Here is a 27,855-nt window from a genome sequence, read left to right on the forward strand (position 1 = left end):
AGCCATGGGACAAATGTTACCAAATTTTAAATATTACATCTGTCCATAAAGTAAAGTTTGTTTAGCATATTGATCAAATCTCTTATAATCCTTTTTGGGTTTATGAGTTATGATAAAATCTCCAACTATGCTTATTGACTTGTTTATTTCTCTTTGTATCTGTCAACTTTATATCTGTTGTTACTATGTTACTAGGTGCATAATTTTTAAATGCGACATTTTGGGGCAACGTTAACTTTTTTTCATTATAAAGTGATCTTCCTCTCTAAGATTGCATTTTGCCTTAAAAATGTCTGAAATTAATACAACTATAAAAATTATATTTTATTAGTGTTTGCATAATCTAACTTCTTATATTCTTGTAGTTTACATATTCTTATATTTTGAATGCATCTTTTGTGAACTGCTTAAGGTTGGATTTTTTTCATTTTGGCAATTGTCTTATTTTGATTAAAACATTTAGTTAATTATAATTTATATAATCATTTCATTTAGCCTTTATTTCTTTATGTATCTCACATTTATATGAGACAAATTATCTGAGATATCATGTGGAATAATAATTTGCCTTAAAATAAACTGTATCCATTATACACTCATAGATAATAGCTAGTTGGCTAGTTTAATAGATAGTTATTTGACTTTTTAGTGTTTGATTGTTGGTGGCAATTTATAATTTTTTGTCTAAAAACTGTCATTATCTTGCCTCCATTCTTGAATGATATGTTCACTGGGTATATCATTCTACGTTGACAGTTATTTTCCCTCAGTATATGGATGAAATCATTTCACTATTTTCTGGCTTCCATTGCTGCTGTAAGCCAACTATTAATCTACTCTTTTAAAAGTTATATGTCTTTTTATCAGGCTGCTTTTAAGATTTTCTTTCTCAGGTTTCTGCGATTTCACTATAATGTATCTAGCTGTTGTTTACTTATTCTCTTTACTTATTCTCTTTTATCATTGGGATTTTAGAGAGAGGAGGGTCTTTCTAAAACTGTGGTTTGATGTCTTTCATCAGTTGTGGAAATTTCTCCACTATTATCCCCTAAAATATTTCCTCTACCTGATGTGTTTTATCTTCTCTTGCTGGGATTTCAACTAGATATAGGTAAGGGCTATTTATTGTATCCTTTACATCTCTTATTTTCATCTGTATTTCCAGCTTTTCATATCTACTTGCTGCATTCTGAATAATTTCTTCTTATCTGTCTTACACTAATTATTTCTTCAGCTATGTATAATCTACTGCAAAAGCATGCATTGAGTTTTTAATTTAGAAAGACATACATAGATAGGTATCTTTAATTTGCAGATATTTTCAAGTTTTTTATTACTGTATATATAAGTACAATTATTTAATAATCTGTATCTGACAACTGAGTTTTCTAAAGTTTGTGTCTTTTTCTGATATTTGCTGTGTTTTGCTTTTGTTTTTTGTTGTTGTTGTTGTTGTTGTTGTTGTTATTGATGGTGTCTGGTTTACTTTTATGCCCAATTATCTTTATTGTACTGGTAATGAAACCTAGGATCAATGTGATTCTCTTTACAAAATATTAGCTATTGTATGGGACAACCAGGGGACTCTTCTAATATGGAACCACTTTCATTCAAGTTGAAGACTGGAGATTTATTAGACTACCCTCACTTTACTATTACTTAAGCTTTGTGAAAGGAAAATACCTTGGGCCCCCACAATCACTAAGCTAAAGGGGAAAACTTCTTAGGGCAAACCTGCCTCACATTCTGTTCAAAGTCACCCCTCTACTCACCGAGATAAATGCATATCTGATTGCCTCCTTTGGAGAGGCTAATCAGAAACTCAGAAGAATACAACAATTTGTCTCTTATCTACCTATGAGCTGGAAGCCCCCTCCCCACTTCTAGTTGTCCCGTCTTTCCAGACTGAACTAATGTTGTTCTTACATATGTTAGCTGATGTCTCATGTCTCCAAAAAATGTATAAAACCAAACTGTGCTCTGACCACCTTGGGCAGATATAGTCAGGACCTCCTGAGGCTGTGTCATAGGCACGGGTCCTCAAACTTGGAAAAATGAACTTTCTAAATTAGCTGAGACCTGTCTCAGATTTTCAGGTTCACATTTTGATAACCACAAAGATAGTCTCATAGGAGGTGCTCCTGACCTTTGAAAAATCTTCTATCTGTGCTTGGTATCAGATTGAGCTATGCTTATGGCTCAAACCAATAGGACAATTTGCTGGGACCTGGAAGCACCCCCTCCAGAGAATCCCTGATCTGCCAAAATTTGGTCTAGATCTAAAATTTATTTTGCTGTACAACTCCTTTTTTTTGGACTTGTACACACTTCCAACACAAGGAAGACAAGTTTTCCCTGCTTCCATGATGATGGAAGGCAGGAAATTCCTTTATGGAGTTTGAGCTCACTTCCAACAGGGAAGAAGAAGGGTATTTTTCCTGCATCTAGGATGGTAGAGAACAGTCTTCAGCCTGAGCCTATCCTTAGGCAAATAACTAAATTGAAGTATGTCTTGGCTAAAGTTAAGATTAACAACAAGCTGATCTTAATTTCTCCTTACCATTAGAGTGCTCAATAACCGTATAAGTTGTGCAATTGTTTTGCTTAACTGTTTTTTGTTGTTGTCATTGCTTGTTCCTGTTTTTGTTGTTGTTTCAGTCTTTTTCCCATTGGGTTTGATCAGCTCTATCTGACTTGATCAAATCCTGAGGAAGTTCGAAATTATGGGGAACAAGACCTCTGAAGGGGTTAAATTCACACACACACACACACAAACACACGCGGTGGTATGGTGCAAGGAGAAAGAGGGCCAGCAAAAAAAAAAAAAAAAAAAAAAAAAAAAAAAAGAGGAAAGATTTTTTATTTTTATTTTTTATTACAAAGGGACTTTATTTACATAACAAGGTCACCTTTTTACTAGCCAGACCAAACTGAAAAAGCAATGGCTATATCTCTGAAATAGCACCAATTTGTCCTAGCTGAAATATGGTAATGAGATTTAAGAGGGTATTTTTAAAAGGATCTCAATGCATTACCTGTTTATAGTTATTGCAACAGAGATTACTCTTAGGTCTTTAAGGAAGAATGTGGTTTAGACACTTAGAAATGTCTTTGTTAAAAAAAAATTAAGTGTACTGTAAAAGCATCATGTGGTCTAACCTCATAATAATTATCCCTTTGTGGAGACCTAGGATTCAATGTAGGATCTGTCCAAAGCTCAGAGATCCAGGTAAAAGATAGGTAGTCCCTATCTAAATAAAATTGGTCTCCTTATACAATCCTATGATAGATTTCTATAATTCATGTTTGATTTGGCATCCATATTTAATCTCCCTCTAGTACCAACAGACTTTTTCTCTCTGTACCTTATGATGTAAATTTTGCTATTTGATTTTCACCCCAGTTGTTTGCTTTAATATGCAAATTTAAGGTTATTTAGCTGACAACTTCCTACGGTTGTGAAAGAGGTTATCAAGAATCTGAAAGTTTAAAATCAGAAAATAAAAAGGTTTTTATAAAACTATAAGTTGTGCTTCTACCCAGCATGCCTAACATGTCTATGTATTTATGTGTTGCATACACAATGTTTCACTATTGAAAAGATATGAAAGACTGCTAATTAATTGGCTTAAGAAAATAAAAGCATTTGAATCAAGTATTTTATCAGGAAAAAATAAAAGACTAGTCAAATGCTTTTTCAAGTTTACATAACTTAAGTAAAATCTTTAATAAATAAGCTAGCTTTAAAATTATTGGTAAAGTAATATTAGAAATGTCTTAAGAATCACCAGCATACATTTATTTGCATGTATTAATCAAGCAATTTCATATTTATCCCTGCCAAATATTATAAGGTGTCAAAATTTGGCATAGGGGTTACAAATCTATAAACCCAGCACAAGACAGAATGACCTTTGCTTGTGTAATCTTTAATAAATCAGACATTGATACTGGTTTAATAAAAATAGTTACATCTTGAATTTAGTAAGATTACCATAACTTCTATACTTGTGGCTCTAGGCAGTCTAGTCCACAGGCATTAAAGTTTGTTTTGGTAAGGACTGTCATCATCTTTGTTTCAGAGCTAAACTATAAAATAAGTTCCTCCCAAAGTTAGTTTGTTCTATGCCCAGGAATGAACAAGGACAGCTTGGAAGTTAAAAGCAAGATGGAGTCAGGTCAAATATTTTTCACTGTCTATTATAATTACGCAGTGGTGGTTCCCTAACCTTAAATAATGACAATCACGGTTTTTATAAATAATCTAGGTACAAGATTAGAATAAAATAATTAGATATATATTATAGGATAAATACTTATAGACAAACTCATCATAATTTAGAATCTAAAGTTGTGTTAAATTAAATAATAGATATATTATTTGGGTATTTTTCCAATAAAAATAGATTTGTGAGAAAACATTCTTTCTAAAATAAAAGGGTATTCCTTTTAAAAAGTGAACAATTTTTGCCTAATTCAAAAGTTTATTTAAGGGTCATTTATAAAACAAGGTAAAAGAAGCCAGGAAATAAAAGAGATGTTAAGAAAGTTATATAAATAAAGAGGGGTTTTTTTGGTAAAAAAGCTAAAGAGAAGTAATTTCATATGAGAAAGAATCTTGTAGGATAAATTTAGTTCTAGAATAAAATGACTGGTTGTTAAGAAAGAGGGAAGTTCAGAAAAAAGCAAATTCTAAGGATGTCGTAAATGGTCTGTGTAAGTCATAAGAAAAGGATTTATTTTTAAAAATCAACAAAAATTTATATATGATCATGTTGTCTATGATTAAAGGGGAATTATACTGATCTTTCTAGAGATTAGGTTTGATGTAAAAAGCGCATAAAGAATTGGTTAGAACAATGAAATTTTCTTAAGGGTTTGATTTACTCTTAATAAATTATAAGAAATTTTAATTTTTAAAATTTCAACCCAAAGTTCAACTTTTATTGCATCTCACTGGTTTAAGTTTTTTCTCCCCTTTTAAAAGGCATGAAAAAGTAACATTCTCCTTGAATTCATTTTCAGCTCAAATATATGGTTTTTTTTCCTCCTTGGGTTCTGTTTTCTGTGGCCTGATGCTAACAATGGTTTCTTGAAGATCTAAAGGAAATGTTTTATTCCAAAATAATATTCAGCGCACTGTACAGTGTCTTTTCTTTTGCCTTTTGGTAACTGGTCTAACAGATTTTACATTTTACCAAAATAATTCCTATGGTGTTATTATTAAGTTTGGTTTGCTTAGGAAAAACTGATATTAAAAAATATTTTTTTAATTAAGGTTATTACACTCTTGTATTTTCCTATATGTGCTTTGAAAGTTCTTGTGACATTGAGTTACAGAGCTTTGTCTCCTGGGTCTAAAAAGAACATCAAGACCTGCTAAATCTTAAATACAAGCAGCAATTAAAGCCTCATTTTCAGTCCCAGTAGAAGATGCCAATCAAAATAAACTGTCTCCCTGAGACACAGGGCGAGAAATTAAAGCTAGTTAATTCCTCAAGGACCAGGGACGATAACGGAAGACATAAGCATGTACGATTGTAAGCGCTGATTTTGAGAGATAAAATAAGTTCAGTTTCTCTATAAATTAATCATGAATGTCAAAGGCACATTGATGCAAGACCAGCATATGGGCCCCTGGGTCAGATTAACAGGGTTTTCTTGAAACATGAACTGACTCCTTAATAAAGGTTATAAAGGCTTATGGAAGCTATATCTTATGATCAAGATGAAAATGTTATAGATTATAAAATTTTGGAAAACAAATTTAATTGGCTTCATGCTGGTTTTTTTTAGGGCTTATTGTTTGAAAAATTATGTCTCCTCTCTCAAAGAATGAAGGTTTTGCCTTTTTTTTGGAAATCTTTATCACTTTGGTTAAATGAATAACTAATTTTACAATGATCTGTGATCCTGTTTCATAATATCAAGTGTTTTAAACCTTTCATATTTGACACATTTTCCAAATCAAATTGTAAATTATGTCTTTTTCTGACCTAATTAATCCTTTAAGATATTATTAATAGGTTCCCTAAAGACCAAAAATTACATATTTGCCTTATATGGTATAAAAATTATACAGGAAGCATTGTCAAATATAAAATTGTGTCTGGTTTCCTTTGGGCTGTATTTGTATAAATGTGTTATTGGTATGTGCTCCAAAATTATGGGAAACCCCTATATTTCTGATACGACTTAATGTACACTACCAACAATAATTATAATTGTTATGTTAAATTATTGTGTGCCACAGAGGTAATAAATTTCCTTGTTAATTGTGTCTTTGCTTATGGCTGTCCTAAAACTTTTTGTCATCCACGGACAATTGTTGCCTTGTTTTGGTCCTCTTTAGAATGTGGTTCTATAATCAGCTATAAAACTCTTAACAGGTGCTTTTGAATGCAGGTTTCTGTGACATCAGAATAGAGGAAATACTTTCAGGACTCATGGAGAGCCGGCATGTTCATGAATATGAAACCAAACAGAAATTAACTGCATATACTAAACTAATACAAGTATGAAATAATCTTTTTGAAATAATATAATAATATAAATAATATAATAATAAGATTATTAATATCAATAATCTTTTTGAATAATCTTTTATGAAATAATAAACTTTTTGCTAAAAATGTTGCTGACCCCTTGTTTTTCTTTAAAAAAAACTTTAAAATTATTTAAAGCTTTTAACAATTGAGTAAAGTAAACTCCTATGGACAAAATTTGGAGCATATTTGTTTCTCTCTACCTGATTTCCACAGAATTCGGAAACTATTTGTGAGTATTCTTAAGTTAGGATGATATAGTCATTTGCATAAGTGCAATAAGAATCTGTTTTCATTTGTAACAGGACACAATTGGAGAAACTGGCTATTTTACCAAGGCTTTGACTGGAATGGAGTGCTTTCCTTTAAGGAATCAAACCTGACTTACAGAACCAATAAAAGCCCTTTGGAAAATCTGGGCTGATACCTTTGTCCACACAGTCCCTCTACAGGATTCTTGACCTGTGGGAAGTAAACAATGCCACTTTCTGACAGGCCCAGGAACTCCAAATTTATCTTGCAACTTCAAGAGGAGAGGAATTCACCCAACTCATAGGTATTTAATGGTACAAATCCATGGCTGGGCTTGGCTTTGAAAAAGTCTTATCTGAGATTCCTTCTATGAAACAAATTCCATCAAAGTCAACTAAAATAAAAAGCCTATGTGAAAAATAATTATTCTTGCTGCACTTCATACAAATAATCTGGCCAAGTACAATAAAGCAAAATAATCCTACAATAATTTCTCTTTAGTAAAAATGGGAAACTGGAGATGGAAAAAAATATGTTTCAAAAACTATATTACACCTATTATTAGGCTCTAGTCAATGTTTATTATTTTCTACACTTTGGACCAAATTCTAATTTTTCTTGGCTACAAGCCTTGAAAATAATGTTTATGTTTATTTTCCTTCCTTTCTCTTCATTTTTCCTAATGTGGAGTCACCAAAAACTAAACTGTGTTTTCTTAAAACCCTGGGAACTGAAACCAGACAACTTAAACTTCAGAAGAAAATAACAGCAACCTATTTATATACCTAAGCCACTTTCATACCTGCCTATTGATGTATGGACTTCAGAGGAATGTGGTTTATATCAATATTCCAGGATTATCCTTTTGTTTGTTGTTGTTTTCCTCCCTTCCTCCCTGTATTTTCTCTTCACAGGACATGAGACATCACAACCTTCTAAAAATGAGCTTTCCTAATAACTTGGGACCTACCTGTCTAGGAATAAACCATCCTAACTATGAGAGATCAGACTAAACTTGAGACAAAAGACTGACTCATTTTCTTCTAAAATACTTTCTCCAAAAGATCATTTGAAAGAAAAATGGGGAAATGTGAACAGAAAATATCTTGGGCCCCCAGAATCACTAAGCTAATGGAAAAGTCAAGCTGGGAACTGCTTAGGGCAAACCTGCCTCCCACTCTATTCAAAGTCACCCGTCTGCTCACCGAGATAAATGCATATCTGGTTGCCTCCTTTGGAGAGGCTAGTCAGAAACTCAAAAGAATGCAACAATTTGTCTCTTATCTACCTATGACCTGGAAGTCCCCTCCCAGTTTCGAGTTGTCCGGCCTTTCCAGACCAAAGCAATGTTCATCTTACATATGTTAATTGATGTCCTGTGTCTCCCTAAAATGTATAAAACCAAACTGTGCTCTGACCACCTTAGGCACATGCTGTCTGGACCTCCTGAGACTGTGTCACAGGCATGGGTCCTCAAGCTTGGCAAAATAAACTTTCTAAATTAACTGAGACTTGTCTCAGATTCTTGGAGTTCACAGCTTCAAGACCAAAAGAAGGTTGATTTGTTATGAATACCCAAGGCTGTAGTCCTTTGGGGGTATCAGGCAATTGTTTGGAGAGGACTCTAAAAAGGAGTTTTTACTTTGTCTGTATTCTGGGATTTGATTCCTATTTCTTTCATCCCAAGAGACCAGAAGACATAACAAAACTCACAAATTTGGGGATCTGAAACATCCATTGGTAAAACCAGGTTCCATGATTATTTAACTTCTCTGGGATCCCATTTTTAAAACCTCTGTTCTGCTATAATTTCTTTCTATTTTACTAGTTTTTTTGTTTGTAATAATTTTTATAACTTATTTAGCATTTTAGTTTTCTTTAAAGGGGAAGTATCAACCAACTAGCCTAGTCTGCCATTACTGGAGCTAGAAGTCCCCTTTTTTTTTCTAAGAAAAGAAAAATATATTATGTTTTTAAATTTTTATACAAAAGATAATAGCTTACATAATGTATAACCTATAACATGCCAGTAAGACAGAATTCTTAGAGCCTTCAGGAAAAAAAAGTCATTGTTGGTAGCTAAGTCTTGGTTCTGGGCATGATGGCATCATTAAGGGGTCTGGCTTAAACAAATGTGGACCCAGAGGAGGAAGGATGGGAAGAATAGGGGATACAGTCACCACCAGTTGTGTTACTGTGTAGGGACGGGGGTGTCAAAGAGCTAGTTACTATTCAACGAAGCCGTTGGGAGTATCTGGACATAAAGCAGTACTTGGTACGAGCAGCCCTCTCCCTTTGCCAATATGTACCAAATAAGGACAACTTGTACTACTAACTTGTTGGTTGAATGAAGCACATGGAGCCTGAGGCCAAACCACTTGGTTTGGCAGTTGAAGTCAATATTATAACCCTTTAATACAGCCTTTTATCTATAGTAAAGTGGCTTTAAAATTACATTTAAAAGCTTTGAACAGGTTTCGTGTGGCAGAGCACACTTTGGGCAGAAGCCGGGGAAACAGTCAGGGGAATGCCCAAGGTAATACATTCCATGACAATTTTGAGTTCACAACAAAGGAAGAGGCAAGAAAGTCCTTCCACTGACACTGTTGAGATGAGTTTTTTACCTTAATTCCCACTGCAGATGTGATAACACTAAGGCCAAATCAGGGGCAGAAATTTTCCAAAGCTACACAGACAATGTGAAAGAATAGAACATGGCATCTTCCTTTTTAGACCAGGGTCAATTTCCCTGCACCTCATTGCTTCAACAATATGGACAAAAGAACAGTCTGAGAATAGTGTCAGTGGGGAGGAGGTGGGGACAGCATTGGGCACCCATGGTGCAGGAGGGGTCATGATGGTGGCTTGGCCCAGACTGTGACTTATTAGAGATGGAGAAAAATGGATTTTGTATTTTTTTTTTTGTATTTTTAGTAGAGACAGGGTTTCACCATGTTGACCAGGCTGGTCTCAACCTCCTGACCTCGTGATCCGCCCACCTCAGCCTCCCAAACTGCTGGGATTACAGGTGTGAGCCACCACACCTGGCTCTTTTCTTTCTTTTTTTTTTTTAATTTTTAAGTTCAGGGTATATTGCAGATTTGTTATTAATATATAGATAAACTTGTGTCATAGGGGTTGTTGTACAGATTATTTATCATCCAAGTATTAAGCCTAGTAGCCATTAGTTGTTTTTCCTGATCCTGTCCCTCCTCCCAACCTCCACCCTCTCATAGGCCCTAGTGTGTGTTGTTCCCCTCTACATGTCCATGTTTTCTCATTATTTAGCTCCTACTTATAAGTGAGGGCATGCAGTATTTGGTTTTCTGTTCCTGTGTTAGTTTGCTAAGGAGAGGGCATTTTTGAGAGTGTACACCTGGCAGTGTGAAGTGGTGACATGCGAAAAGAGACCTGAGGTGAGCTGAGAAGGGCAGATGGCTGAGGTGCAGTGAATAAGGGCCAGACTATGCCAGGCTTTACAGGCCTCAGTGAGGGATGAAGACTTCATTGTACCTGTGTCTGGAAGCCACTGGAAGGTCTTGAGCAAAGGCAATGACATAATCTGATTTGATTGACAGGCCACTCTGGTCACTGTGAGGTGATTACACTGCAGTCGGGGAAGGGGAGACCCAGGGAGGGGGACAGTGGCAAGAAGGCTGACACCTCCCAAGCCCGCCACAAGCCACATGGCTTTCACACCTCCCAAACCCACCACAAGGCATGTGGCTCACATTATACATTCAAACTAGGTTGGGGCAAGTGGGTCCCCCCAGGTCCTAGGCTTCATGGTAACATGTCCAGGGACTTCAGAGGTGATTCTCATGGCCACTTTCCTCCTCTTTTCCATCTGTGCTCCCCAAGGTTAGACAGCTTAACAGAAGGCGCTGAGCAGATCCTTCCCGCTGGTGCAACACCCTACTCTATGTCTGTTCTGAGGCCTACTCGCTTACTTGTATGATCCACTGTCCTCTGAGGGAAAGGGGTCTTGCCCTCAGGAGAAAACCAAAAGCCCTTGAGCATTGACCAGCTGCACTAACTGAGTGGGCTCATTTGCTGAATTTAGGGGAGGGGGACGGACCCACTGGCAGGCCAACTGTGGCTGCCTGGCTAAACCAAGGCCTCCCATTGAGATTAAAATATATATATATATTTTAATAGTTTTGGGAGTACAAGTGGTTTTTTTGTTACATGGATGAGATTTTATCAGTAATGGAACTGTTACTTTGATCTCCATCTGTCTGACTTAGGCCTCTGGAATTCAGTACTCTGTAAGGAAAGAGAGAGGCTATAGATCTGGCCCTGGGGATCCCAACTCTGAGCTAGTGCTGTGATCTTTATTGTGACCATTATGTACCAGTGTCCCAGTGATGGGGCGCTGACTGGACATTTCTCCTCAGGCACACGGACCAGTGCCAGTAACACCACCTGGGAGCTTGTGGAAATGCAATGTCTCTGGCTGGACCCAGACCCTCTGAGTTAGAATCTGTATTTTAACAAGATTCCACAGGGGAATCACAGGCATGTTACAGTGAGAGATGCACCATAAATCTAGTGTTTTCCCATCAAGAATTTGGCAACATAACTTAGCTCCTTTTGGAAATCCTTAAACTACTTTGACATTGATATCTGGGAGAAAATTGCTGGAAAGGGCAAATGGCTTAGGCAGCATAAGCTCCCACCTAAGTTTCTGCTTGAGGCAGGTGCATATTCATCTGGCCTTAGGCACAGATTAGGGGCTGTCAGACCATGATGGACTGAGGTAAATATGTTTGGTAGTTGGCAAAAAGCAAGCTGGCTCTTCCCCAATTGAGTGACCTCATGGTGCCTTGCCTGGTTAGTGGCTTTTCTATATGAAGCCTTCTATATGAAGCCTCCTATGCTACTCTGGTTCTGGGGCCTGATTTGGCAGCTACCATATCACACATACCATTTTCTCAGTCTGAAGGGCAGGGAAGTCTCCAAGACTTACTAACTGCAGTCACCAGAACAGCCAGCACACTGCCACCAGTTGAGGCTGGAGGAGGAATGGGAAATCTAAGCCATGGACAATATGAGCTCAGAAACTGGGGGCCTCTCATATGTTTCCTTGCATTACCTCCCTGGGTAGCTTATTGGTGCTACCCAAGCTGTGGCCACATTAGTGCAAATCTCTGTGAGCCAGGGGTTATTATCACAGCGGTTTCCTAATGAGATGACGTGGGCTCAAAGAGGCTAAGAGGCCAGATCGTGGTTTTTCAGCTGATGAGTGGCCAGGACTAAGATGGAGAAGTATCTGACTCAAGCTCTTATTCTCTTCCCCCTGGGTCATAGTCCAGGCCACTTCCCACGCTGACTTTCATTCACAGAAAACTGCACTTTTCAAAAAGTGAACTTCAGCACTCTCAAGATTGAAGGACTTTGAGAATTTAGGTTGCAAACTTCTTTGGGGTGCAGTATGTCCACATTATGGATGTCATGAATGCTTTCCTCAGAAGCCCCCTCTGCTGAAGAGCTCAGATTGATAGAGACCTCTTTTAAATGATGCTCATCCCTGCATTTTGGATTCCTCTAGATACCCACAGCATGGGACCAGGACTGTCCCCTGGTCCTCCCTAAGAGAGAGGCCTGAGGAGTCCAATTGTTGCCCACACAAGGGGAAGACCTGCTTATTCCTTTGTCTGTTTGCTCTAATTCTAGTAATGCCACAAAAATCACAACATATAGTGTTTTCCAATGCTGCATCAGTCGCAATGAGGTTTACAAAATATTTCTTTATCTTGGCATACTCCCTATCCCCAGTTCTGACTTTCCCAAAATGCTTTCTTTGTGTGTGGAATAAAGGGAGCTGGAGGAAGGGCTTTCTTCTCCATGTAAGGTCACTGCCATTAATCACCTATTGCCTTGTTAATTGCACATTGTCACCTTCACATCATGGGTGCCTCACAGGGTTTAAAAATCCATCCAAAGCTATTAATTGGCCTTATTTAATAATGACTCAGTAAATAAGTAGATTGGGCATGTTGAACTGTGATTAACCGACTGTTAATTGGCCCCCTGGCCTGACCAAGTGCAAAAGTCCCAACATGTCCTTGGAAACTTGCCAATGCCTCATTCCATGGGATGGCCAGGAGCCAGGGCCTCCTCAAATGTGGAGGCCGCAGACACAGTCTCAGTTCCAACTACTGCTAGTGGAAGCAGGGCAGGAGGAATCCTTAGATACCAGCCAGTCAAGGCCCCACATTTTCCAGATGAAAAAATCAAGATTCTGACATGGGATTTACTTATTCAGAGCATGTGAACAGTCAGGCTTCCATGTCTCAGGAAGTCAGACAGAAGGTTTGAGAGTTCCCCCAGCACATTCAAAGGTAGAGGTAAAGAAAGTTGGGAGGAATCAGAATCCAGGCCAAACTGTGTCCCAGGTCCCTAGGCCTAAGAGACTGATTTAGAGCAGTGGTCCCCAACCTTTGTGGCACCAGGGCCACTTTCATAGAAGACAGTTTTTCCACTGATGAGGGTGGGGGATGGTTTTGGGATGATTCAAACAAACACATTACATTCATCATTTTCTCATAAAGAGCATACAACCCAGATTCCTCATATGCACAGTTCACAATAGGGTTTGTACTCCTATGATAATCTAATGCCACCGCTGATCTGACAGGGAGTGGAGCTCAGCTTTTCTTGTTGGGCTGACGCTCACCTCCTGCTGTGTGACCCAGTTCCTAACAGGCCAGAGACAGCTACCATTTGTGGCCCAGGGTTTGAGGACCCCTGGATTAGGGGAGCTGTGTCTATTTAAGCAAATCTTATAAGGCAAAAGGTGATATCACTCTGTGTGTGCACCTCAAAAAAAAAAAAAAAGTTTCACTATTCTTTCAGCCTATAATCTTCAAGTCAGGATTTCAGACCCATATATTCAGGCTTGAGGGATCATTCCAGACTCACCAAGGGGGCACATGTGTGAAGGGTCATTTGAAACTTATAATCCCCTGGTGGTACATGTTGACACATTCCTGCAGCTGCCCACTTGCTCTGACCTATCATTTCTGAGCAGTCAATCCTCTATTCACTAGAACCCTGCAGATCTTCGCCATGTTTATCGCAATACCGTTCAAAACAGCCAAGATATGGAATCAACCTAAATACCCATCTATTGATGAATGAATAAAGAAAATGTAATATATATATATATACATGCATATATACACACATATATATACACACATATGTATGTATGTGTACATGTATACAAATGTAATATATATACACATACATATATGTATATATGTGTATATATACGCATACATATATATGTATATGTATGTGTATATATGTATGTATATATATGTGGTGGAATACTACTTGGCCATAAAAAGAATAAAATCATGTCATCTGCAACAACACAGATGGAACTGGAGAACATTATGTCAGGTGAAATAAGCCAGGTATAGAAAGATAAATACCACATGTTCTCACTTGTATGTGGAAGCTAAAAAGAGTTCAGTTCATAGAACTAGAGAGTAGAATTGTGGTTATTTTATTAGAGGGTGGGAAGGGTGGGGCAAGGGGGAGGATATGGAAAGTTTGGTTAATGGATAAGAGATTACAACTAAATAGGAGGAAAGAGTTCTGATGTTCTATAGCACTGTAAGGTGAATATGGGTAACAATAATTCATTGTATATTTTCAAGAAGGTGAAGAGAAGATTTTGAATCTTCCCAACACAAAGAAGTGGTAAATATTAGAGGGGATGGATATGCTAATTACCCTGATTTTATCATTACACATTGTATACATGTATCAAAATGTCAATCTGTATCCCATAAATATTTATAATTACTACATATTTCCATTTATTAAAAATAAAAGGAAAATGGCAGATTTTCAGAAGAAAGAAATAAAGAAGAAATCTCTTCTCTGAGGAATCCACTTCTTCAAGAATCTCCCTGGTCTTTGCTGTGTATTCAGGTCTTAGGGAAAGCTCTTCATACTCCTTGCCCATGAGAATCATCCCTGTGCACAGATGCCCTGCTACTCCTGGAAATAGACTACCAGGTAAACCTGGTATCACCATGCCATAATTTCCACTTTGCCCTAACTGAGCTTTTTTCTCTCTAGGGAGTGGGGCTTGCTCTATCAGTGTCTCTTTCCTATCTTTAACACAATTTGGAAACCCACTTGGGCAACATCTTTGACACTAGAGGAGATGCCAAAGTGAATAAGACTAGCTTTTGCTCACATTCTAAGAATGGAGATAGACAACTGGAAAATGTGCTAGATGAAGGAGGTAAGCAAATGCCTAGTGGAAGCAGGCAAAATGAGCTATTAATTCCTCCAAGGTGATCAGAAAAAGAGGCATAAGGGAACTGACTTTCAAGTTGGGCCTTGAGTGGCGAGTGAGAATTCAGATGGGGAGATGAGAATGGCAGCTCAGGTTGATGGAATAACAAGAGCAAAGGCATGGTGGCAGAAGAGTGAAAGGTATGCTCAGAGTACAGACAGAAGTCCTATATATCCGGAACACAGGGTGGAAGTATGTGGCAGGGGATGAGACTAATAGGAGGATAGAACTGAATGTTTCCTCTTCTGGCCCTGTGTTTTGGTTAGTTATTGCTGCTCAGCAAACTACCCCAAAACGTGGTGCATTAAAACAATAACCATTTTATTACATCTCGCAGTTCAGTGGGTTACGAATTCAGGCAAGTCTCTGCTGGGTGGTTCCTTTGATGAGCATGGATCACTCAGTGGTATTCAGCTGGCAAATGGGCTGATATGGTAACCACCCCCACCCCACTCCCCTGCAGCCACCCTCCAGTTTCACTCACATGTCTGATGCTCTGGCAGGAATTCCTAGAAGGCTAGGCTCAGTTTTCCTTGTCAACCAGAATACCTCCACATGGCCTCAACAGCATGGTGATCTCAGGGTGGTTGGATTTCCCTTATTTTTATTTTTTTTTTTGAGAGTCTCACTCCATCACCCAGGTTGGAGTACAGTGGCACTATCTCGGCTCACTGCACTCTCTGCCTCCTGGGTTCAAACAATTCTCCTGCCTCTGCCTCCCGAGTAGCTGGGTTTACAGGTGTCTGCCACCACGCCCGACCAATTTTTGTATTTTTTGGTGGAGATGAGGTTTCACTGTGTTGGCCAGGCTGGTCTCGAACTCCTGACCTCAGGTGATTCACCCATCTCGGCCTCCTAAAATGCTGGGATTACAGGCGTGAGCCACTGTGCCCAGCCATGGTTGGGTTTCTTATGTGTCAGCTCAGAGCTCCAAGGGCTAGTGTTCCAGTGGCCCAAATGGAAGATGCACAGCCTTTTATAACCCAACTTCTGAAGCCATACAGTATTATTTCCCAATAGGCTATTGGTTGGAGAACTCACAAGCCCACTGAAATTCAAGGGCTTCACCCCTTGAATCACTTCACCCCTTGATACACTTTACCCCAAGTGAGAAGAGTGTTAAATAATTTGCAGCCATGTCTTAATACCTCCACAGCTGCCTCACCAGAATCAGCCAGCCATGAAAGGGTCCAAGGATTTCCTGGTTCTTGGCTCTTTACTTTCCGGATCAAAAATCTGGTGAGCTGAACCAGAAGCTGATTCATTTCAAGAAGTCTGTTCTTAGAGAGCAGACTAAGGGAACCACAAAGCATAACTGCCCCCATCCTTACCATACCTGTGCACATCTCATTTTCTGGTAGCCAGAAAATAAATGAAAGTGGTGATTAAGGTTTGCAGCATTCTTCAAGAACCCCTGGAAAGGATACAGGGAGGTGTCCCACCATAGGGGCAATGTCTTGCCCTGTGAATCTGACACTGACCCTCTGAAGAATGTTGGACAAGTTCATTTTCCTCTCTAGGTTTTATTTCCTTTTCTCTGTAGTGGTGAGGATTCCTACTATACATTTAGAGAAGCAAACAGAACCTGCAATATTTGACTCAGAGTGTGTAATATCCATTTGCTGTGAAACAGAGGCTCCAGAGTTATCATGCTTGCTCCTGCTCAAAATGCTCATAATTTATTATGCTGTTTGCATTCTCATTACTAATTTTTACAGTTTTCCTGCCTCTGTTTTGCTATCTCTCCCTCCAATGCTTGTCAATATATCTTTCAAGTTTCCTCTGAGAGTACTCCTTCCCTATAGCTCTTAAATGCATGCTGAGGTTGTTTATTTTCTCACATCTCATGTATCTCAGGGTCTAAAAATGGCATTTCTGTCCTTTTTGCTTCAGACCGTGACTCCTCCATCTTTTCGTAAAACAAAACAAAATAACAAAGAAATTTCCATTTATTTGAGTCCCATGTAATCCAGGTACAACACAGTCTCTCCTTCCTTACTTTTCTAACCTACAGATCTTTTTCTAATGTTCTAGCCACAATACTCCCATTTATTGAGTACGTGGTACCTGGCTCACAGTGTTCTGCTGAACCTTAAGCTCTACCATCATTTTGGATGACTTCAGCATCCACGTATGTGGCTAATTCATCCAACACCCTAATTTTTCAGTTCCTTAATTACCTCACTTCCAAAGACCCTCTTTTCACTTTATCTCAGCCACCTACTGTCACAGCCACACTGAAGACTTTGTTATTTCCTATTATTGTCCAACCTCCAGAACCAGCGCTTCAAGCATCTACTCTTTGACAACAAACTTCCCTCCTTCTGAATTGCTTGTTCTACTCTTCACTGTGATCATTCTTCACAATGTTGGGACTCACAAACCATTCACTCTTTTGTTGTTCTCAGTTTGTCAACCCTTTTCTTTCTCTGCCTGACACTTTTTCCTATTTGGATTGCTTGGCTCCTCCGTTTACACCATTGCCAATGCCTTGCCTAAACTCTCTTGCTTCTGAATGTTTGTCACTCAAACTCTGCATGAACTAAAAAATCTATTTGCTCTGTACCTGAGCCTCAGCAGCTGAGTAATGCTGGCAAAAGTTGTAGTTAAAGAAAGTTGATTTTGGCTGGGCTTAGTGGCTCATGCCTGGAATCCCAACACTTTGAGAGGCTGAGGTGGGTGGATCACCTGAGGTTAGGCATTCGAGACCAGCCTGCCCAACATGGTGAAAACCCGTCTCTGCTAAAAATACAAAAATTAGCTGAAGGTGGTGGCGGGTGCCTGTAATCCCAACTACTTGGGAGACTAAGTCAGGAGAATCACTTGAACCTGGGAGGCGGAGGTTTCAGTGAGCTGAGATTGCACCATTGCACTCCAGCCTGGGTAACAAGAGTGAAACTCTGTTTCAAAAAGAAAGAAAGAAAGAAAGGAAGAAAGAAAGAAAGAAAGAAAGAAAGAAAGAAAGAAAGAAAGAAAGAAAGAGAGAAAGAGAGAGAAAGAGAAAGTTGATTTCATTCAAAATGCATGATTATTAACTTCAAACTGTTCTCCAACACTGCCTTGCAATTCTCCAGCATACCTCTGATCAACTTATCCTCTCATTCATCCACAACAATTATTTCATACCTTATCTACCACCCTGAAACCTTTAAATCTCTACCCTAACTCCGTCTCACTCACAGCATAGGACCTCACTCCCTAGTTTATGCACATAAAGTAGAAACCATCAGAAAGAAATTTCCTTGTGTTGTAGATACTAAACCTATAAAACTACCTATGTCAGCACCCATCTTTACTTATTTCCTTCGTGTATGTTAGAGGAAGTGACCATCTCTTGTCTTGGTGGAATCCCTCCCACCTTATCTTGGATCATACTTGGTCCCAATTTCTCATAGCCCTGCCCCTATCAATTATCCCTTCTCTTCCTTGTATGTTTAATTGCTACCTCTTCTTTGGAATTTGAGTGGTGTGTAAACTAGCTTTTATTGGAAATAAATTCAGGGCATTGCTAGAGCATAGTGGTTTTAGAACAGCAGTCTTCAATGTGAGTTGCATGGCAGTGATTTATCGTGGTCTGATAAAGAAGACATTACAGCTTGTTTCTTTGTCTTTAAATTTACAAAATGGGACAGAAACTTACCTTTTTAATAGGTAGTATACATGTTGATATATTGCCCTGTCTCATTTTGCCCAACTGCGGGACAGACAGTCCTGAGTCTTGTGCTATGTGAGAGGTACTGTAAGATTAGAAGGAAGATGAACAATGTTCTAGCATTGACATAGGGCCATCACGGCTGTATATCAGCATTTTGAGCAGGTCATGGGTGCTGAGTTAAATGGATTTATAGACCAATTCTTTTGCATGACAGCTTTATTGAAATATAATTCACTGATCATAAAATTCATCCCTTTAATGTATAGAATTTAGTGGTTCTTAATGTATTCACAGAGTTGTGCTACCAACACTACTGTCTAATTCCAGAACATTTTCATCACCCCAAAAAGAGACGCTGTGTCCATTAGCAGCCACTTCCCATTTCCACCCAACTGTCCTCCCATCCCTAGGCAATCACTAAACTATTCCCTTTCTGTATGGATTTACTTATTTTGAGCATTTAATATAAACAGAATCATACAATATGTGGTCTTTCCCTCAGCACCATGTTTTCAAGGTGTATCCATATTGTAACATGAATCAGTAATGCATTCATTTTTATGGCTGGATAATATTCCTTTGTATAGATATATTCATCAGCTGATTAACATTTGGGCTTTTTTCACCATTTTGCAGTTATGAGTGGCACTGCTATGAACATTAACGTACAAGCTCCCGTGTGGACATATGTTTTCATTTCTCTTGGGTAGATACCTGGGAGTGCAATTGCTGGGTCATATGGCAAGACTATGTCTACCTCTTTGATTAACCATCAAACTATTTCCCAAAGCAACTGCACCATTTTATAATCCCACCAGCAATGTATGAGAGTTCAAATTTCTTCACATTTTTGCCAACACACAGAATGACAGAAAATATTTGCAAAGCATATATCTGATAAGGACATGTGTTAGAATATAAAATAAACTCTTGGAATTCAGAAAAGACAAATTACCTTGCTAAAAAATGATTGAGGGATCTGAGTAGATATTTCTCCAAAGACAATATACAAATGGACAGAAAACTGTAAAACGATGCTCAATATTCTTTTATAGGAAAATGCCAAACAAAATCACAATGAGCATGTCACACTCATTAGAATGGCTAAAATAAAAAACTTGCCCACTTATAACTCAATTCACCCTTACAAAGTAGATAAGTACCTTTAAACGTTTCTTGCAGAGAAACAGCAGATTGAAGATAACACCAACAATGCTAGCATAAATGAATGACAAGAAAATGACACGGCTGACCCTTCAACCAATCTGGGAACAAACCTTTTATAAGCTACATGACAAGGTAATCAGATGTAACAAAAATTTGTAAAAAGTTGAAATTTTCAAGATAATATGAAATGTAACATTTCATCACTATCGTTAATGATGAACCTTGCATTAAATGTATATCATGCCTTGAGAAATTAGCAGATTGCAGGGTAAAGCCATCAGAATTTGTAAGATATTTACAGGTATTATTTAGCTCATCTTTGTATTATTCTTTTTAGAATTCAAAAAATAAATAAATATTCATATATTTGTGATAGATGACCAAAAACATTTAATTGATGGGATGGGCAATGACAAAAATAGGAACATTACTGTTTTACAGTGCAGACTTGGACTTATGTCCTGCCTGAAATCATTACTGACTGGTTGACTTTGAACAAGTTACTTAGCTATATACTTGGTCCTCATCTGAAAAATGGGAATGGTGATATAGCTACCTCATGGAGTTATTACAAGGGTTAAATGGTAAAATGTACATGAAATAGGACAGTGACTGCATGCAGTACATGCTCAATTAATATCACAGTGGTGATATGATGATGAATTCTTGGCAGGGTTGGGGGATAGCAGAGAGGATTTTAATCCAACACAATTACACACTAGAATTAATATGAAACCTGACTCTCATGTGGCCCCAAGGAATGCACAGTATCATTGCCACCCTCAGCTTATATTCCTGTTTGCTACTTTGTTGTCATCTTCTCTAAAATTCTTCCTTCTCTCTCCAAGGTTCCCCATCAGTTCAAGAGTTTCCAAACTTCATTTTCTCTGGCTCACCAGAGGACAGGGAAACACCTGTTACTTTATCATGCCAAGTATTTTAATTCTTGTTGATCTCACCTCTTCCACCTCCTCTGTGCTCACTGGCTCTGCCTTTCATGGCCATGTGGCCCTAATAAGATCATTTTAGACACAAAGGATCTTTTATTCTAATAAAATTCAGCTTTCCTCCAGGGCCAACACAAAACCACAGCCAACTCTTAAAATAACAATTGTTTTCCTCCTACCACAAATGAAAAAAATGAATAATTGAATGAGCGAGCCACCCTCTCCCCTGTTGAAAGACCTCAGGGCCTTCTTTCCAATCAAATAAGCAGCCTCACCTTGCCACCTCCCACGTTCCCTAGGAGCTGCCCTTCATTCTGCCACTCCAGGCTAATTGGACTTCCTCTAACTCTTGTCATGTCACTCAGGGCATTTGCGCTAGTGGTGGGGTTGGCAGAGAAGTTGAGGGGAGGTAGCAATAGAGTTTGTCCATTTCAGAGGAGAAACTAGCTGGATGTAGCAACATGAGCTGTAGTTAACTTTTCTGGGTTTTAGTTTTTGTCTGTAAAGCAAGGAGATAGAACTAGATTCGAGAAGGGACCTTGTAAACCATACATGGGAGTGCTTTAAATCCCCTTGGTATTGAGAGACAGGAAAATAACTAAACACTACTGAATCTGATTAACTAAGAATAAACTAGACACAGGAAGGTTTTGCCACTTAAAATTTGCCACCCACAGTGATTATCCTTAGATGGAGAGATTAATTGTTATTTTCATCTTTTACATTTTTATAGTTTTCAAGACTTAAATAATTGTCAAATGCTGATTTTCTGATCTGTTATATAATGTCAAGTAAAAACTCAGGATGCAACTTCATAAATACAGTCTGATCTCACTTTTGCATAAACATTTTTATGTGTTTATACAAAATGCCTTGCAACAGTGTTTTTATCTGAGTGGTGAGATTGCAGTGATTTTACTTTTCTCTATTTGTTTTGATGCGTTGTAAATTTTATACAATAAGCACAATTATTTTAACCAGAAAAAGTGAGAATATTTAAAAATTAAATTTAAATGGCCCTGTTTTGCTACCAAAGTGGTAGCAAAATGGACTCCAGCCTTGCCCCCACCCTCTTCTCAGCAATTAACTCAGATCCAGTGTCTTCTTTTGTAAGGTTTGATTTCGATGGTATTTTCCCCCTCACACCGGGACCAATGGAGATTGCCAGGCATATGTTTTGCTACGTGTTTATAGTGTCTTGGAGAAGTCCCATGAGTGCACATACACACTTCTTACTGCCGTTTTTAAAGCTTACCCAGGTACACCACAGGGCAAGCTGATGCCTCAGGGAAAAGCTGCTCTTTGCTGCAGACTTGACGAGCCAAGATTCAGCCATTCTGGTCATAGGGCCAGCCCTGAGGCCATCACCAGTCATCCAAGTGTGCTTCTGCCTGGCAAGGCTCTACCTCTGCCAATTCTGTAGCAGCTGTAGCACCAAGGGAGGCAGACATTCTAACACTCACATAATGTTTCCCACTCAACAACACCTTCTGAGTGGGTGCTAAGTTACCTACAGGAACCCTACAAAACTGGAGAAGGAAGGTCTCAGATCTTGGTACAGTCCTTAATGTCATGAAATCCCTCATCTTTTTCTCCTTTGGCACTCTGGGCTGATGCTAAAGTCGATGTAACCTTATAGAAAGCTTGGGATGCCACTATGGGCCTCAACTGACTCTGGTTCACAGGTAGCCTGCAAATTACTTGTGCCTGGCTTCACTCTCATAAATAGTGACGATACTTCCTGCTTCACTCAGAAAAATAGAAGTAATCAGAAGAGAATTTCTATATACTACTCTTATTATATCTACTCCCTACAACTAACTGTACCTATATATCCTGTCTTATGCCTATTACTATAAACTAACTCCCCAGGATTATACCTAAAGTCTATCTTTTTACTTCCACAGTAGATCAATTTCTCTCTCTTGCACACCATAAAATCTTCACTCTTAACCTCTTCTTTCCCACCAATATACAAACATGCAGTTATTTTTCCCAGATCAACAAAACATTCTCTTCACCTACTTCCCCTGCCAGGTATTGTCTCACTTCTATACCATCTATAGTGTCTGTACTCATTGTCTACACCATCTAAATTTCCTCATCTCCAATTTTCTCTTGCATCTACTCCAATCAGTCCTTGATCCCTCCCCACCACAACTCTCTCTTTCTCTCTCTCTTGCTCTCTCTCTCTTTCTCTCTCTCTCTCTCCAGTGGAACTGCTCTTGAAGAGGTCAGTAATGACCTTTATATAACTATAACTATTAAGTATCAGTATTTATCCTACATGGCCTATCAAAAAGCATTTGTCACTGTCAATCATAGCCTCCTTCTTGAAATACTTTCGTAACGTGGTTTCCAAGTTAACATGTAATCTTGGTTTTCCTACTACCACAGCAATGGCTCAGGCTCCTTTTTTTTTTTTTAGATACTTTATCTTCTAGGGTACATGTGCACAACGTGCAGGTTTGTTACATATGTATACATGTGCCATGTTGGTGTGCTGCACCCATTAACTCGTTATTTACATTAGGTATATCTCCTAATGCTATCCCTCCCCCTCCCTCCATCCCACAACAGGCCCCGGTATGTGATGTTCCCCTTCCTGTGACCAAGTGATCTCATTGTTCAATTCCCACCTATGAGTGAGAACATGCGGTGTTTGGTTTTCTGTTCTTGCGATAGTTTGCTGAGAATTATGGTTTCCAGCTGCATCCATGTCCCTACAAAGGACATGAACTCATCCTTTTTTATGGCTGCATAGTATTCCATGGTGTATACGTGCCACATTTTCTTAATCCAGTCTGTCATTGATGGACATTTGGGTTGGTTCCAAGTCTTTGCTCTTGTGAATAGTGCCACAATAAACATATGTGTGCATGTGTCTTTATAGCAGCTACCAATGACTTTCTTCACAGAATTGGAAAAAACTACTTTAAAGTTCATATGGAACCAAAAAAGAACCCACATTGCCAAGACAATCCTAAGTCAAAAGAACAAAACATTTCAAAGTCCAAGTTGCCCAAGCCAAAGACCTTAGCATTATGCTTGCTCTTTGGCTTTCAATATTATCTATCAAGAAATGCTATTGCAAATGACTTTAAAATATATCCAGAATCCAATGATTTCTCAACATATATATTGCTACCATCCTGGACCAAACCATCATCATCCCTCCTTACTGTTCTCTCTGATGCCACTCTGCCCTCCTATAGTACATGATAGCAGCCAGAATGATCTTCTGAAAAACTAAGTTGTAGCTTTCAGTTGTAATAGAGTAACTGGTACTAGACAGCCAGTTCAGTTACTAACAACCATAAAACAGTACGAAATACATAAGACAATTGTTTTCAGGCACTAGAAAACAGGAAGCGTATGACTCTGACTAAGAAAGCGCACAAGGTATGCCTCAGATTCACTTCCTTGAGTGAGGCCTACTCTAACCCCACCAAAACCAACTCTCAGACTAAACCTTGATGAGTTCTAGAGATTAGAAAGTGTTTGAAGACTGAGTTCTAAGTGAGATGGGCATGTGAAACACCTTTGGCTTTCACAGATCCCCCTAAACACAGAATAAAGCCGAGCCAGATAAGTTCAAGGTGATCAAGCAGATCATACAAAACAAAAACTAACTCTCTTCGGAGAAACATAACAGAATTTATAGACTCAAAAATGTGTCATTCACAATGCTTATTATACAATCAAAATTTACTAGATATAAAAAGTAAATGGGAAAATATGACCCATAATCAAGAGAAAAGCAATCAATACAAAATTATCAGACAGTTCAGAAATTGGATTTAACAGATAGCATTAAAGCAGTAATTAAAAATCTATTCAAATAATTAAAGAAAATGAGGTCTTAAGCAGTGAACAAATAGAAAATATCAGCATAAAAATAAGAAAAAGAAATAAAAGAAAATTCTAGAACTGAAAAGTACAATGATTGAAATATATAATATATAGGTAAAGTATCTCTAATCAAAAAATCTGAAATCCAAAATGCTCCCAAATCCAAAACACTTTTAGCACCAACATGACGCTCAAAATTCAGATTTAGGATTTTCCTATTAGGGATGCTCAACTGATAAGAATAATGCGAATATTTCAACATTTTTTTTAAATTCAAAATCCAAAACACTCCTAGTCCGAAGCATTTCAGATAAGAAATACAAAATCTGTGTTATGTATAATATATACATATAAGTAAAAATTTACTTTATTTTTTTATTTATACAAACTTATGGGGTATATGTGAAATATTATTACATGTATATAATGCATAATGATAAATGAGGGTATTTAGGGTATCCATTAGCCAAATACAATACATTTTTTTAAGCACAGTCACCCTACTTTGCTATCTAACATTGAATTTTTTCCTTCAATCTTTATCTTTCTACCCGTTAAACGCACTTCTCTTCATCCTTCCCCTACCCACCTTTCCCAGTCTCTGTTTTCTACCTTTCCACTCTCTACCTCCATGCCATTAAGCTTTTCAGTTCTCACATATAAGTGAAAACATGAAATATTTGTCTTTCTCTGCTTGGCTTATTGCTCTTAAGATAACGACCTCCAGTTCCATCTATGTTGCTGCAAATGGTAAACTTTCATTCTTTATATGCCAAATAGTATTCCATTGTGTATATGTATGCCACATTTTCTTTATCCATTCATTCATTGATGGACACATGGATTGATTTTGTATCTTTTTTATTGTAAATAGTGCTGCAATAAACATGCGAGGGCAGGTATCCCTTGATACAATGATTTATTTTCTTTGGGGTAGATACCTAATAGTGGGATTGCTGGATCCAATAATAATTTTACTTTTAGTTCTTTGAGGAAAAAAAGAAAAGCCTTCTGTACCACAAAAGAAATATTCCACTATTAGGTATCTAGAAGCTGTACTAATTTACATTCTCACCAACAGTATGTAAGCATTCCCTTTACTTCATGACCTTACCAACATGTTATTTTTTGTAATTTTAATAGTAGCCATTCTGACTGTGATAAGATGATATCTCATTGTGGTTTTGATTTTCATTTCTCTGATGATTAGTGTTGTTGAGCACTTTTTAATATACTTGTTGATCATTACATGTCTTTTTTAAAGAAATGCCTATTCATGTCCTTTGTCCACTACTTATTGGAATTATTTGTTTTTATTCCATTTAAGTGTTTGAGTTCTTTGTATATTTAGGATATTAGTCTTTTGTCAGATGAATAGTTTGGAAATGTTTTCTCTCATTCAACAAGTTGTCTCTTCACTTTATTGATTATTTCTTTTGTGGTACAGAAGCTATTTAGTTTATTTAAGTCACATTTGTCTATTCTTGTTTTGTTGCCTGTGCTTTTGAGGTCTTAGTCACAAATTCATTGCCTAGACCAATGTCCAGGAAAGTTTTCCCTAAGTTTTCTTCTAGTATTTTTATAGTTTCAGGTCTTATGTTGAGGTCTTTAAGCCCTTCTGTGTTGATTTTTATATACAGTGAGAAAAGAGAGCCCTGTTTTATTCTTCTGCATGTGGCTATCAAATTTTTCCCAGTACTATTTATTTTTTTTTTAAAGTGTCCTTTCCCCAGTTCAAGTTCTCGTCATCATTTTGCTATAAATATGTGTCTTTATTCCTGGATTCTCTGTTTTGTTTTATTGATCTATTTTATACCAATGCCATGCTATTTAGGTTACTACATCCTTGTAATATATTTTAAAGTCAGGTAATGTGATGCCTCTAGGTTTGTTCATTTTGTTAAGAATTGCTTTGGCTATTTGGACTTTTTTTTTGTACTACATGAATTTTAGGATTATTTTTTCCAAGTTTGTGAAGAATGTCATTGGTATTTTGATAGGGATTGCATTGAATCTGTAGATTGTTTTGGGCTATATGGTCATCTTATCGATACTAATTTTTGTGATCCATGAGTATAGGCTGTTTTTCCATTTGTTTATGTCATCTTCAGTTCCTTTCATCAGTGCTTTGTAGTTTTCCTTGTAGAGATCCTGTTCTCCTTGATTAGATTTACTCCTAAGTAAGTTACGTTTTGTAGCCATTGTAAATGGAATGGCTCTCTCAATTTCTTTCTCAGCTAGATCACTACTGGTGTATAGAAATGCTACTGATTTTGTATGTTGATTTTGTATCCTGCAACTCGACGTAATTCATTGATCAAAACTAAGAGTGTTTCTGCAGAGTCTTTAGGGTTTTTAGATATCAGATCATACCATCAGCAAAGAAGGATAATTTGACTTTCTATTTTCTCATTTGGATGTCTTTATTATTATTTTTTCTCTTGCCTGATTGCTCTGGCTAGGAATTCTAGTACTATGTAAAATAGGAGTAAGCATCCTTGACTTGTTTCAGTTTTTAGAGGAAGGGTTTTCAAATTTTCCCCACAGTATAATGTTAGCTGTGGGTTTGTCATATATGGCCATTACTCTTTTGAGGTATGTTTCTTTCACGCCTAGCTTGTTGAGAGTTTTTGTCATAAAGGGATGATGAATTTTATCAAGAGCTTTTTCTTCATCTATTGAGATGATCATGTAGGTTTTGTCCTTCATTTGGTTGATGTGATGTAGCACATTTATTGATTTGCATATTCTGGACCATCCTTGCATCCCTGATATTAATCTCACTTGACTGTGGTATATTACCTTTTTGACGTACTGTTGTATTCAGTTTGTTAATATTTTGTTGAGGATGTTTGCATCTATGTTAATCAGGGAAATTAGCCTATAGTTTTCTTTTTCCATTGCGTCCTTGTCTGGTTTGGGTATCGGTGGGATGTTGGCCTTTCTTCAAGAATGCATTAGAAATAATTCCCTCCTCTCTGATTTTTTGAAATCAAAGAGGATTGGTATAGTTCTTCTTTGTATATTTAGTAAAATTTGGCTTTAATCCATCTGATCCTGGGTGTTTCTTTCTTGGGAGACTTTTTATTACTGATTCAATCTTGCTACTTGCTACTG

Source organism: Papio anubis, chromosome X (genome assembly GCF_008728515.1).
Source record: "Papio anubis isolate 15944 chromosome X, Panubis1.0, whole genome shotgun sequence".
Lineage (NCBI taxonomy): Eukaryota > Metazoa > Chordata > Mammalia > Primates > Cercopithecidae > Papio > Papio anubis.